Source organism: Muscardinus avellanarius, assembly GCF_963383645.1.
Source record: "Muscardinus avellanarius genome assembly, chromosome: 19".
Taxonomy (NCBI): Eukaryota; Metazoa; Chordata; class Mammalia; order Rodentia; family Gliridae; genus Muscardinus; species Muscardinus avellanarius.
This window is the reverse complement of record NC_137805.1, coordinates 34176838-34191434: the sequence shown is the minus strand read 5'-3', so window position 1 is coordinate 34191434 and position 14597 is coordinate 34176838.

Below are 14597 nucleotides of genomic sequence, written 5' to 3'. Positions count from 1 at the left end.
TGAGTTCATATAGCCGCTCAAGGGTCTGCTCATTCACCACCCGCCCTGACTCTATGCCAGTAATTCTTTCTTCCTTTCCGTACCTTTGCTTCCCCTCTCCCTCATATCTCTCTCTCTCTCTCTCTCTCTCTCTCTCTCTCTCTCTCTCTCTCTCTCTCTTTCTCTCCCCACCCCCATGGAACCCAGGGGCATTTTACCTCTGAGTGACACCCCCAGCCCTATTTTTTATTCTCTATTTGGAAACAGGGTCTCACTGAGTTGCTGAGGGCCTCACTAAGTAGCGGAGGCTCTCTGTAAACCTGGATCCTCCTGTCTCAGCCTTCTGAATGCTGGGATACAAGTGTGCGCCACCATGCCCGGCTTTTCATTTATTATTTTGAAACAAGATCTCACTAAGTTGCAGAGGTTGGCTGCGAACCTCTGATCCTCCTGTCTCAGCAATTTATTAAGACCCTGTTTCAAAGTAAAATAGGCTGCCGGGCGTGGAGGCTACGCAGCACCTTTCTGGTGTGGAGTCACAGGATCCACTGGGCTCTGAGAGCTGAGGAGTCACCAGGGCTCCTGAAGGATGCGGTGGGAAGGGCACCCAAAGATACCAGCGGCATCACGGGGACATGACACCGTCTGGGGTCCCTGGCTGTGGCATCTAGCATTGATGTTTGCTCTCAGGAAGTGGTTTCCCTTGCAGAAGTAGGACCAAAAGAGAGCATGGAGGAGTGGGTACAGTGGTCAGGGCAGACCCTGGCTGGCTGTCAAAAAATTATGTAATGTTGGATGTGGCGGCTCACGGTTTTTTTTTTTTTTTTTGCGGGTCTGGAACCCAGGGCCATTCCATTTCCAAGCTATACCCACAGCCGTATTTTTTATTCTTTATTTGGAAACAGGGTCTCACTGAGTTGCAGAGGGCCTCACTAAGTAGCTGAGGCTGTCCGTCAACCACGATCCTCCTGTCTCAGCCTCCTGAATGCTGGGATTACATGTGTGTGTCACCACGCCCGGCAGGGTCACAGGTTTGAGGACAACATCAGCAAATAGTGAGACTATGCAACCTAGTGAGACCCAGTTTAAAGAAAACAGAGCTGGGGGTGGAGCTTGGAGGTAGAATGCCCCGGGATCGGGATCGATCTCTAGTAACACACACACACACACACACACACGCACACACACACACACACACACACACACACACACACACGTTACATAACAACGGCACATTGTTGAGCTTTAAACAGGAAGGGCACTGACACATGGAAGACCCTCTAGGGCGTCAGGCTAGTCCAGGTGGGGAAGGGCGCCCCGCCCTGGCTGGCCAAGATTCCCTGAGCTTCTGCCCCTCCCTCTACACACGCCATGGACGCCATGGACGTGTGTCCTGCTGGGCAGGGAGGAGTGTCCCAGGCTGGTGGCCCTAGGTGGCAGAGAGCTGCCAGGCCCTTGGAGGCTTAAAAGCTCCCCATGGCAGCTCCTCCTGCCGCCCAGGGATCCCCGGGGTGGGGAAACTTGCGACCTTCCTTCCTCTGGGGGCAATGAGGGTCCAGGGTGGCCTCGGACTGAGGCAGGTTTGAGAGCCATGGTAGCTGCAGACAGTTTTCCAGGACAGACCACAGCCCTCAAAGCCTCAGGCACATCGGCTTCTAGAACTTTCCCGGCCAGTCCTGGAGGGGTAGAGGATGGGTCAGAACAGGGCCTCGTGGAGGAATGGCGGCAGAGCCAGGTTCCGGGCAGGGCCCAGCGTGGCGCAGGCATCGTCTTCGGCTCCTCTTCCCTTCGTCTGTAACAACTGGCACAGCGCGGGGACAGCGTGGGACACTGGGCAGCTTTGTTTTCAAGATGACTGCAAGGGCCAGGAAGGACAGGAGCGTCTGTTTTGTGTCCTTTAATTAAGCCCCACCCCTTTTGGTAATGGGATTGAATCCAGGGTCATTCTCCCTCTGCGCTACAACCCCAGTCCCTTTTTATTTGAAACAAGGTCTCATTGAATTGCTGAGGTCTCACTAACCTGCTAAGGCCGGTCCAGAACCTATCCTCTAGTCTCAGCCTCCAAAGTACTGGAGTTACGGGCATGTCCAGGAGACCCGGGGCTGGTAAGAAATGCCTTAAGGCCTCAGTTTCCCTATATGTAAAGAGTGGGCCGGACAACAGGGTCCGTAACGGGGACCAGAATAGCTGTTCTCTGTTCTGTTATTGTTGATTCCCATCCAGAGTCTCCCAGCTAATTGTCTCAACATCCCAGGAGAGAAAACATAGCTCTTTGTTGGTTTATGTGTCTAATTTTGAAATAACGAGTTTATTGTTTTATATGAAAATCACTTTTTTTTTGTAGTACTGGGGATGGAACCCAGATGCATTCTACCTCCGAGCTGCACCCCCAGCCCTATTTTTTAGTCTTTATTTAAAGACAGGGTCTCATTAAGTTAAGGATGGCCTCACTAAGTAGCTGAGGCTGTCCGCAAACCACGATCCTCCTGTCTCAGCCTCCGGAATGCTGGGATTACAAGCGTGTGCCTCCATGTCCAGCTCATCAATCTTCTTCTCCCCCTCCTCCTCCTCCTTCTTCTTCTTATCCAGGGGCATTGTACCTCCGAGCTATACCCCCTGCTCTATTTTTTAGTCTCATTTTTGAAACAAGGTCTGTCTCACTGAGTTGCAAAGGGGCCTCACTAAGTAGCTGAGGCTGTCCGCGAACCGTGATCCTCCTGTCTCAGCCTCCCAGATGCTGGAATTACAAGCGTGAGCCACCATACCTGGCTGGACTTTTTTTTTTTTTTTTTTTAAATGCTGGGGATTGGATGCAGGCCCTTAAACATACTAAGCACATGCTCAACCACTGAGCTACACACTTGTCTCTTTTCTAAAGATCTTAAAGGCATGTTTTAGAGCCCTTAACTGTTAAAAAGCAAGACTTTTCTTTGGTGTTACTGGGGATTGAACCTAGGGGCATTCTACCTCTGAGCTACACCCCCAGCCCTATTTTATTTTATTTTTATTTTGAAATAGAGTCTCACTAAGTTGCAGAGGGCTTCGATAAGTTGCTGAGGTTGGCCGTGAAAAAGAGCAGGACTTTTAAGACTCTTGAGTGCCCATCAGCATATTCTCAAAGGACAAAAGCTAGAAAAGACCCTGTCTTTTTCCAAAAAATTTGGGAGCCAGGCATGGTGGCACACACCTGTACTCCTGGTATTTGGCAGGCCGAGACAGGAGAATCATAGGTTCCGGACTAGTTTCAAAAACTTAGCAAGACTCAGGCCGGGCGTGGTGGCGCACACTTGTAATCCCTGCGCTTGGGAGGCTGAGACAGGAGGATCACAGAGGTTCGAAGCCAGCCTCAGGTACTTAGTGAGGCTCTCAGCAACTTAGTGAGACCCTGTTTCCAAATAAAATATAAAAAAGGTTTGGGAGTATAGCCCGGAGGTAGAAAGCCCCTGGGCTCTACCCCCAGTACCACTAAAAAAAAAAATTTTTTTTAGCAAGACTCTTAGCAACCTAGTGAGACCCCCATTTCAAAACAAAAACTTAAAAGGGGCTGGGGGTGCAGCTTGGAGGTAGAATGCCCCTGGGTTCAATCCCCACCCTCCACACACACACACACAAAAGTTTTTTTTCGTTGTGGTTTTTGCTTAATGGAATGAACCCAGTAAAATACATAGAACTCACAAAGTTTTCAGAAGAATCATACACGTAGGAGTTCCCTTATCTTGCGGCAGTCCTCCCGGCTGGGGTTTCCGCCCCCGCGTGGCCGTCCGGGGAATGGCAGCGTCTCCAGCCCTGCAGGGCTCGCTCCAGATAGACCCTGGTCGGTGCTCCCGCCTCTCCCCCGCCGGCCACAGTGGGCTTGGGCCCGCCGCACCTCTTCTCTGGGGTCTCGGTTTGCCATCCTTGGCAGGAGTAACCCCTCTTCTCCCCCATGACTGATTCATTGGCATATCCGAGGGGACAGACAGAAAAGGAGGTTGCGACTGAGCTCCTGGCACAGGTGTGAGTTCCAAAAGACCTGTGCACGTGGAGTCTGGGGCTCCTTCCACCCTCTGGCTTCTTCCTGTCCCCACATTTTGCCTGGAGAGAAAAAGGATATTCATGTATCAGGTCTGAGATAAGGGTCCAGACTGTCCTGCTGGTGTAATAGTGTTGATGAATGTGAATTTTTAAGTGTGTACTACCCAGGGGTCTCAAAATTCCTCAGTCTCAAATATCCCTAAGAAATGGATATTTCTGCCGGGCGTGGTGGCTCACGCTTGTAATCCCCGCGCTTGGGAGGCAGAGACAGGAGGATCGCGCAGGTTCGAAGCCAGCCACGCGTGCGCTGGTTTAGGAGACCCTGTTTCCAAATAAAAATGTAAAAATAGGTCTGTGAGTGTAGCCCCGAGGTAGAAGGGCTTCCAGGAACCCCAGTACCACCAAAAAAAAAAAAAAAAGAAATGGATATTTCTAGCTAGGCCCACGTGGTGATATGCCTGTAATCCCAGTACTTGGAAAGCTTAGACAGGAGGCTCGCAGGTTTGAAGCCAGCCTCAGCTGGTATTGGGAACTGAACTCGGGAGTGCTATCTCTGAGTTTACCCTCCAGCCCCTCTTTTTTTTAAATTATTTTTTTTTTTATTTTGAAACAGGGCCCTGCTGAGTTGCTAGGGCTGTAGGAAGGTGGAGTTCGGCAGAGTTCAGCGGGAGAGTCACTGGGGTTCTTTGGGACTCGCATCTTCCTGCTGGCGGACAGATCAGGCAGCAGTTGGGTCTGACCCCAGCTAGTCCCCTTCCTTCTCCCCTCCCACCGCCTCCGTCCCACCTCTCAGCTGAAGTGTGCAAGGTTCCCCAGGGTCCCACAGGAACCTCGCCCTGGGTCCTGGGTCGGAGGCTGAACCAGCGCCGCCTCCTCTCCACAGCTCCTGGACACCCTGGTAGGCGGCAGCCAGAGGCTGAGGGAGCAGGGCTGGGGTGTTGGGGAGCCTCTGGGTTGGGAGACATGGTGTGGGAGAGAGGCCCCTGGAGAGGGCCTGGAGTCTCCATTTGGGCTGCTTCTGAGTGTGTCCTTTACAGTAAACAGTAACAGTACACACAGTGTCTTCCTGAGTTCTGTGAATTGTTCTAGAGAATTAGCAAACCTGAGATGGGTTGAGGGGCTCTAACATTCATTCATTCACTTACTATTATTATTTTTTTTTTGTGTGGTACTAGGGATTGACTCCAGGGGGCGTTCTACCTCCAAGCTGCACTCCAAGTCATATATAATTTTTTTTTTTTTTTGGTGGTACTGGGGTTCTTGGAAGCCCTTCTACCTCCGGGCTACACTCCCAGACCTATTTTTACATTTTTATTTGGAAACAGGGTCTCCTAAGCCAGCACGCACGGCTGGCTTCGAACCTGCGCGATCCTCCTGTCTCTGCCTCCCAAGCGCGGGGATGACAAGCGTGCGCCACCACGCCTGGCTCCATTCATTTATTTTTATTTTTTGGTACTGGGGATTAAACCCAGGTGCATTCTACCTCTGAGCTACACTTCCCCAGCTCTTTTTTTTTTTTTTTTTTTTTTTTTTTAGTGGTATGGGGTTCCTGGAAGCCCTTCTACCTCCGGGCTACACTCCCAGACCTATTTTATATTTTTTATTTATTTGGAAACAGCGTCTCTTAAGCCAGCGAGGCTGACTACGAACTTGCGCGATCCTCCTGTCTCCGCCTCCCAAGCGCCACCATGCCCAGCCCCTCAGCTCTTTTTATTTTATTTTATTTTTTAATCTGGAAACAAGGTCTTGCTAAGTTGCTGAAAGTCACGCTATGTGGCTGAGGTTGTCCTTGAACCTGTGATCCTCCTGTCTCAGCCTCCTAAACCCTGGGGTTACAGGTGTGCACCACCATACCTGGCTCCTTTTTATTTTTTTGTTTTTGAAACAGGGCCTTGCTAGGTTGTTGAGAGTCTCGCCGCTTGTCAAGGTATCCTGGAGCCTGCGATCCTCCTGTCTCAGCCTTCCCAGTACTGGGATTATAGGCAGGCGCCACTGAGCCGGGCGAACCCTAACGTTTACATAGAGCAGCCCCTGGAATTTGCACCTAGTACCTGATGAGACGGCTGGCTCAGAGTAATAATAATAATAATAATTATTATTATTTTTAAAATTAAGGCCACATGGCTACTGGGTGGGTATTGGGGGGGTAGTGAGAATTCTGAAGCAGGGCCTCTGGACTCCACATGTGGGGACCCATCAGAACAACTTCCTGTTCGTAAAATTTCACGTATAAAAGGAATCCACTGCTGAAAAAGTTTGGCTGCCACACTCATGGCATTTTACTTTTTATTTTTAATTAAAAAAATTTTTTTTTAGTCCTGGAGATTGAACCCAGGGACATTCTACCTCTGAGCTATACCCGTAGCCCCCTGGGGGAGGGAGGAAAAAACCCCCATCTCCAACATCTCCAAATAAGGCCACATTCGAGGTACTGGAGGCTAGGCCTTTTTTGGGGAGAGACAGTCCACCCATAGCAGCTGAGAAGTGGTAGAGCTCAGCCGGGTCTGGCAGATCCCTCTGTCCTCGGCGGCAGCGGGACTGTAAGTTAAGAGCTCGTATTCTCCAGCCAGGCTGCAGAGATCCAAATTCTGGGCCTGTCTTAATTTGGGGTTTCTAAGAAGCAGAGGGCAAGGAGCTTACTGGCTCAGGTGGAGGAGGGAGATAGAAAAAGGAAGACAAGACTGACCGCCAACATCCCACCCTGCCCTTCATTTGGCCCTCTGGACTTTTTATTTATTTATTTATTTTAATGGTACCGAGGATCGAACCCACGATCCTTCTTCCTCTGAGCTACATGCACAGCTGAGGCTGGCCTCAAGCCTGCGATCCTCCTGTCTCAGCTTCCCAAATTCTGGGATTACAGGCATGTGACTCTCTGGCCTCTTAAAGTTGTGATGGGACCAAAGATAACCTCTTCAGGACCAAAGATAACCTCTTTCTCAGCCCTAAAAATCTATTTTACGGGGTGTGGTGGTGCATGCTTGTAATTGCAGTACTTGGGGGGCTGAGACAGGAGGATCGCAGGTTTGTGGCCAGCCTCAGCTACTTAGTGAGGTCCTGCGCAACTTAGGGAGACCCTGTTTCAAAAATAAGGAATAAAAAAATAGGACTGGGGGCGAAGCCTGGAGGTAGAGTGCCCCTGAGTTCAATTCCCAGCACTAAAAAATTTTAAGGGCCGAGCGTGGTGGCCCACACTTGTAATCCCTGCTCTTGGGAGGCGGAGATAGGAGGATCTTGCAGGTTCGAAGCCAGCCATGCTGGCTTAAGAGACTCTGTTTCCACATAAGAAAACATAAAATAGGTCTGGGAGTGTAGCCCGTGGAGGGTAGCCCGGAGGTAGAAGGGCTTCCAGGAACTTAAAAATAAAAATAAATAAATAAATAAAAATAAATAAAAAATTCTAAGGAAGGTGTTGCCTGCCCCCTGGTGGCAGCGCAGGGAAGTGGGGCAAGAGCGATGAGTTCTGATTTGTAATGTTGAGTCTGGGGTGACCGGGAACCTTGTGGGGAAGGCGTTTCCTAGACATTGCTCCATCCACGCTCGGGGAGCACTTGTTACGGAGAGCACAGACCACGCCAGGCATGGCGGCATGCTCCTGGGTCCCAGCTACCAGGGAAGCCCAGGCGGGAAGATCGCTGGAGACCGGGAGTCCAAGAGCAGCCAGGACAACAGGAGACACTGAAAAACAAAGGCAAAACCCGGCGTGGTGGCGCTTGCTTGTAATCCCTGCTAAGGCTGTATTTCAGAGGAAAAATGCTCCTGGGGTCAATCCCCAGTAACACACACACACACATGCACGCACGCACGCACGCATGCTCCATCCAGGTGTGCTTTCATTATCCAAAAACCTAGGGGTTCTCCAAAACCCCTAAGTTTTTGGAACAGAAAGGGGACACGCAGACACACGGCGTTTCATTGTCCCTCTTCTTTGGGGATGATGGCACATTGGGCCACAGGGGAACACAGCAACAGTTCCCCGCTGTCCTGGCGCCATCTAGCCGAGAGGGACAGGTAAGTACCTGATAGTGAGACTTTGTTTCAGAGAGAGAAGCCACCATGTAGGGGACAGCCAGGGCTCGGGGCGAAGAAGGGCTGGTTCAGTCAGGGAGGGCTCTGAGCAGAGCGCAGGAGCAGCCAGGTGCGTCTCTGGGGGGGGGGGCAGGATGGAGACTCCCCCCAATTCCTCCTCTTGTCTGATAGGAAAAGATAGACAGGGGCCAGAACACAGGCCAGGGCAAGGCATTTGTTCAATTTTCTTTTCTTTCTTTCTTTTTTTTTTTGTGTGTGATACTGGGGGTGGAACCCAGGGGCTTTTTACCTTTGGGCTATACTCCCAGACCTATTTTATATTTTATTTGGAAACAGGGTCTCACTAAGTTGCCGAGAGCCTCACTAAGTAGCTGAGGCTGGCTTTGAACCTGTGCGATCCTCCTGTCTCCGCCTCCCAAGCGCGCGGGGATTACAAGTGTGCGCCACCACGCCCGGCCCAGGGTAAGGCATTTAGATTGCAGTCCTGGAGAACATGAGGAAGCCTCGAAGGGCTTGGAGCATGGAGGAACATAGTCTCCCTTCATTTTTCTTCTTTTTTTTTAATACTTATATTGGTGCATTGGAGCCCTACATTATAATGAAGTCCAGACACAGCACGTGGTGTGCTCCCCTCCTCCCCGGTTTAGTTTCTCAAAAGGCACTGCCACGAAGAGAACGTATCACAGGAATGGATGGCATGAGGCCAGACATGGTGGTGCGCAAGTAATCCCAGTACTTGGGAGGCTGAGACAGGAGCATCGCGGTTCTCGACCAGCCTCAGCTACTTAGTGAGGCCCTCTGCAATGTAGTGAGACCCTGTTACAAAATAAAGAATAAAAAATAGGGCTGGGGGGTGTAGCTTGGAGGCAAAATGCCCCTGGGTAAGTCTACCCCCAGTACGGAAAAGGAAAAAAGAAGTATCACACACAGGATAGAAAAATGAGTAAGTATGTTAAATATTATTCAGGCACAATACGCACATGTGGCTAGGCTCTGAATCAAAGCAAGGGACCAGTAAGATGGAAATTCAAGTTGTTGGCTCTGTGGGGGTGATGACGTGGGAGGCACAAGGAGGCTTCAGAGATCCGATTTATGTCCTGACAACAAACACTTCTGCGTCCGCCACCCACGCGGATTTCACAAGGGCTTTCTATTTCCAACATAGAAATGTTATTTCGTAGCCAGGCGTGGCGGCGCATGCTTGTAATCCCAGTACTTGGGAGGCTGAGACGGGAGGATCACGCAGATTGGAAGTCAACCTCAGTTACTTAGTGAGGCTCTTAGCAACGTAGTGAGACCTTGTTTCCAAACAAAATATAAAATAGGTCCTGGGAGTGTTGCCCAGAGGTAGAAGGTCCCTGGGTTCCATCCCCAGTAACACACACACACACACACACACACACACACACACACACACACACACACAAAGAAAAAGAAAAAATAAGGAAATATTTCGTTGTCTACTGCTGCCTAAAAACAATACAGATGTGGCTTGGGGCTGATTTCTTTTGATTATTTGCAGGAGTCTACCTTCTCCCCAGCCCCGGGACTCCTTGTGTTGAGAGTAAATATTTGCATGGTCTTTTCCCTCCCTTTTCCAAGCTGGGTGGAGAATGCCTCCCCCAGATGCACGCACATATTTTTACATGTTCTCAGGGAATCCAGATGTTGCTTCCTCTGCCTGCTGTATCCCTACGCTGTTTCCCCGGGCCTGGCCTTCTGTAGAAATTGCCCCAGGGTTAGTCTATCCCTAGTACCAAAAAAAAGTATCACATAAAGGATGGAGAACTAAGAATGTCGGATAAGTATGTTAAATATTGTTCAGGAACAAACACAAATACAAAAAGCCCACCTCTTTAGAGCCATACATATTTGTGGGCTGGAATCCAAGCCCACTGCCTTCCCCTCCTGAATCACGTAAGGAAAACACATTATTATTATTATTATTTTTAGTTAGATTCCAGGTCTCCATTAGTTGGCTTTTCATTGCTACGACCAAAAAACAAAACAACAACAACAAAAAAAGATACAAACACCTGGGAGGGGGAGAGGTTCATTTGGCTCATGGTTTATAAGGATCCATCCATGGCTGGCTGGCTCCAAGGCAGAAACATCATGGCAGAAGGGCGGCAGGAGGAAAGCTGCTCAGCTCACGACAGCCGGGGAGGGGGGTGAGCAGTGACCTCCTTCCTCCAACCATGTCCCACCTGCCTTCAGTGCCCATTCAGTAGTCCGTTCAGATTCCTAGTCGATCACATGAATTTATCCCCTGAAGAGGTCACAGTGCTCACGATCCACTTGTTTCCCGAAAGCCCACCTCTGGACACTGCTGTCTGTGCTGGGGGCCAAGCCTTTAGCATGCGAGTTTTGGCGAACAGGACAGATCCAAACCATAACACTGGGGTCTCCTCTGTCAGGCCTGGGGGTCTAGCAACTCGCCAACAGCAACTGACACCTGGCTCTGTAGGAGGAGTGCTTTTGAGAACCAACAGAGAGGAGGCAGGCAGGGGCAGAAGAAGTTCACATGCCCCTCAAGCTCTCTCAAATTCGGCCGGCTGGGGATGTAGTTCCGTGGTAGAGCATCCCTGGGTTTAATCGCCAGTGCTGGGGGAAAAAATGGAGAGGAGGAGGAGGGTGTGGATGAATTTTAATGAGAAGGAGATGACTCCGTTCTGGAAGCTGGAAGGCCCGGGATCCAGGCAGCTGCATCGGGCGAGGGCCCCGTGGCTCCGTTCATGATGGACAGGTGGGAGGGAAGCAGGTGCGTGGGGACGGGGCTGGCACACAGGAGGTAACCTCGCTAGCTTGGTAGCTAACCCAGTCCTGCAGGGCCAGAACCCGCCCCAAGAGGAAGGCAGACCTCCGTAAGGATGGAGTCACCTTTAGAAGGCTCTGCCCCCTCTCAGTGCGCTGGCAACTCAAGTTCCAACGTGTGAACTTTTGGGGGACACATTCAAACCAGAGCAGGAAGGAAGAGCAGTAGTCACGGGGTGTCTGGTTGGGTCTCTTACAGCCTCTCTCCTGGTGGAGAGCGGGCAGAGAAACCGGCACTACCGACTTTACAGGGCAAAGAAAACGTGTCTTCAGGCGTCGTGAACTGAGGAGTGGATGCTGGGGATCTTAGGTCCAGGGCTGAGCCTGTCTGAACAGGCAGGTAGGTGGCAGCACAGGAGCCTGGTGGGTTGAAGCAGGGCCGGGGAGAGAGCCCAGGACGTTTACAGAGCATTTTGATAACTGCGATTGATTGATTCTAGGCACTGTCCCCACTGTTTGAAAAAAAAAAAAAATTCTCTTAATTTACATTGACCTTATGAAGCTTGAAGTATTACTTTATGTTATAAGAAAGTGAGGCTCAGGGAGGTAAAATAACTTGGAGTCACAGAGCTAGGAAGAAGTAGAGTTGGAACTTTTAATCCGTTTTTTGGGGGTAGAAGGAATTGAATGCGGGGCATTCTGTCCTTAAGCTACACTCCTGCCCTATTTAATTTTTTTTTTTTAATTTTGAGACAGAGACTTGCTAAGTTGTTGAGGGTCTCACTAAGTTGCTGTCTCAGCCTCCCAAGTACTGTGATTCCAGCATGCACTACCATACTTGGCTTTCAAATCAGTTCTTTTTTTTTTTTTTTTGTACTGGGGATTGAACCCAGAGGCATTCTACCTCCAAGTTATACCCCCAGCCCTATTTAACTCTTTTATTTTATTACTAAGTTGCTGACCATCTTGCAAAGTTGCTGAGGCTGGCCTGAATCCTGAGATTCTCATGTCTCAGCCTCCCAAATACTGAGATTAGAGGCAGGCGCCACCATGTCCAGCTCAGATCGGTTCTCCTCGGTTCTTCTTGACTCCAAATCTATGACCCTTAATTCTTTGTTTTTTTTTTTTTTTTTGGTGGTACTGGGGTTCCTGGAAGCCCTTCTATCTCCGGTATACACTCCCACGGGCTACACTCCCAGACCTATTTTTTAACATTTTTATGTGGAAACAGAGTCTCTTAAGCCAGCGAGGCTGGCTCCGAACCAGCGTGATCCTCCTGTCTCCGCCTCCCAAGCGCGGGGATTACAAGCGTGCACCACCACGCCCGGCTGACCCTTAATTCTTAATTCAGAGATATCAGGGCATTAACTCCTGGGATGGAGAATAGTGACACTTGGGTAAATAACAGAGCTACTTGCCAGGGGTGTTTCTTCTCTACTTCTGTTTCAAAATAGCTTCTGTCGATTAATCTCAGAAATGTACAGACACCCTAGTCTAATTCTATGAAGTCCACTTCCAGGTCCAATGGGGTTATATAAAAAATAAGCCGGGCATGGTGGCGCACGCTTGTAATCCCTGCGCTTGGGAGGCAGAGACAGGAGGATCTTGCAGGTTCGAAGCCAGCTGCGCTGGCTTAAGAGACCCTGTTTCCAAATAAAAAAATATAAAAATAGGTCTGGGAGTGTAGCCCGAAGGTAGTAGGGTTTCCAGGAACCCCAGTACCACCAAAAAAACAAAACAAAACAACCCCCCCTCAAAAAAAAACAAAAAAACAAAAAAACAAAAAAAAACAAAATAAAACAACAACAACAACAACAACAACAAAAATAAACAAGAGCTGGGCATGGTGGCGCTCACCTGTAATCCCAGCATTTAGGAGGCTGAGACAGGAGGACTGCAGTTTGCAAACAGCCTCAGCTTCTTAATGATGCCCTTTACAACTCAGTGAGACCCTGTTTCAAAATAAAGAGAATAAAAAATAGGGCTGGGAGTGTAGCTAGGAGGTAGAATACCACGGGGTTCCATCCCCAGTACCATACTCGAAAAATAAAATGAACAACCCTGTCAATATTTTCCATCTGGACCAGTTACCTATTGCTGCATAGAAAACCACCTGAAAGCGGGTGTAAAATAGCCGTCATTATGCTCGTGGGTTCTACAGGTCAGCATGTGTGGCAGGCACCGTGCAAATTATTTGTGTCTCTTCCATGGTACGTCAGGCTGTGGCTGAGAAGATATAAACAGCTTACTGCGACCACCCGGTCCCTCTGTGCACGTTGGGCTTCCTTACAACATGGCCGCTTTAGGAAGCTCAGACTTCTTCCATGGCAGATCAGGGCTCCAGTGAAAAGAGTAGAAAGGGTCTGAGCTTTTCTAAGGTAGTCTCAGAAGTCACACAGCCTCCTTCTACCATGCCCTTGCTGGTTGAAGCAATCATAAACCTGCCTGGGTTCGTGGGAAGGGGACAGAGATCCCACTTCTGAATAGGAGGACTGCCAAACCATCTGTGGACATGTTTAAAAACTATGACATTGCTCTTTGCCTCAGGGCAGGGGGAGCTCAGGGTCCCCAACATGCTTTCCTTTGGTCTGCATGCGGCTTTCATGGCAGTAACAGGGGGCCCCAGTTTTTTTTCAGTCCAGGAATGAGCAGCAACATGGGATTGGCATTCTCCTACCCATGAGTCAGTCACCACACAGCCTCGCCTCGGAGGTGAGTGTAATAAATCAGACCTGTCTTCCAGGTGTAATGGACTGGCCAGTACCGAGTGATTCACTGTCTTTGCCTAGTGAGAGCAGGCATGCCCGTCAATCCTTTGCTAAGACAGCTGCAGAGCCCCCTCCCCAAATACTTTTTCAGTTCCTCGGCTGTCTTCTTGTAACCTGTTCTTCTGAACGACCAGAGTGACTTTTGAGAAATTACCAATCAGATGATTTTGTACTCCAGCGTCCTGCCTGACGCTGACCGTAGCTTCCCAGGGCACTTGGGAGACATTCCTGCTGCCCCTCACATTTCCAGGAGCCTATGCGATCTTGTCTCCACTCAGCTCTTTGGTTTTATCTCCCTCCCTTTTTATTTCGGTCCTGGGGATTGAAGCCAGGGGCATTCTACCTTTGAACTACGCTCCTAGCCCTTTTATATATATATTTTTTAAATTTTAGAACAGGGTCTTGCTAAATTGCTGAGGGTCTTGCTAAGTTGCTGAGGCTGGTCTCGAGCCTGTGATCCGCCTGCCTCAGCCTCCCAAATACTGGAAGTATCGGCGTGCACCCTGGCGCCTGGCTGAGTTCGTTCCTTTTGCCCTTTCCCGGTGACACTGCTTTTCTTATGGTTCTTGGCATTTGTCAGGCTGTTCTTCGAGCCTCTGGGCTTGTTTTAACCTATTCTTTTTGTGACCCTCACCCCCAGGTGATTGTACGGACAGATGTTACCCATCATACAGGACTCAGCTTACATGTCACCCCCTTAGCCCTTTCCTGGTCCCCTCACCCCAACGTACGATCAACAACCTTGCCTTGCTGTCTGCGTAGCAGATGCCCACATCTGCAAGGATCGTCTCCGGTTACTAAGTTGTTTGTTTATTCTCTTCACTACAGAGCGTGGTCTACGAGAGCAGTGATCCTACGACATGTCCCTGTCCTGCTTCTCTACTGCTGGGTAATGGACCACCCAGATCGCAGCGGCACAAAACGGCAATTCATTATTATTTCCGACTGAGAGCTAAGTACTTCCCTCGTGGGTGATGTAATGGAGAAAGCCTGGCCTTTCTCTTTCCTGAAACTTGGAATTAAAGCTTTAATTGGTGCTTATTATACTCCAGT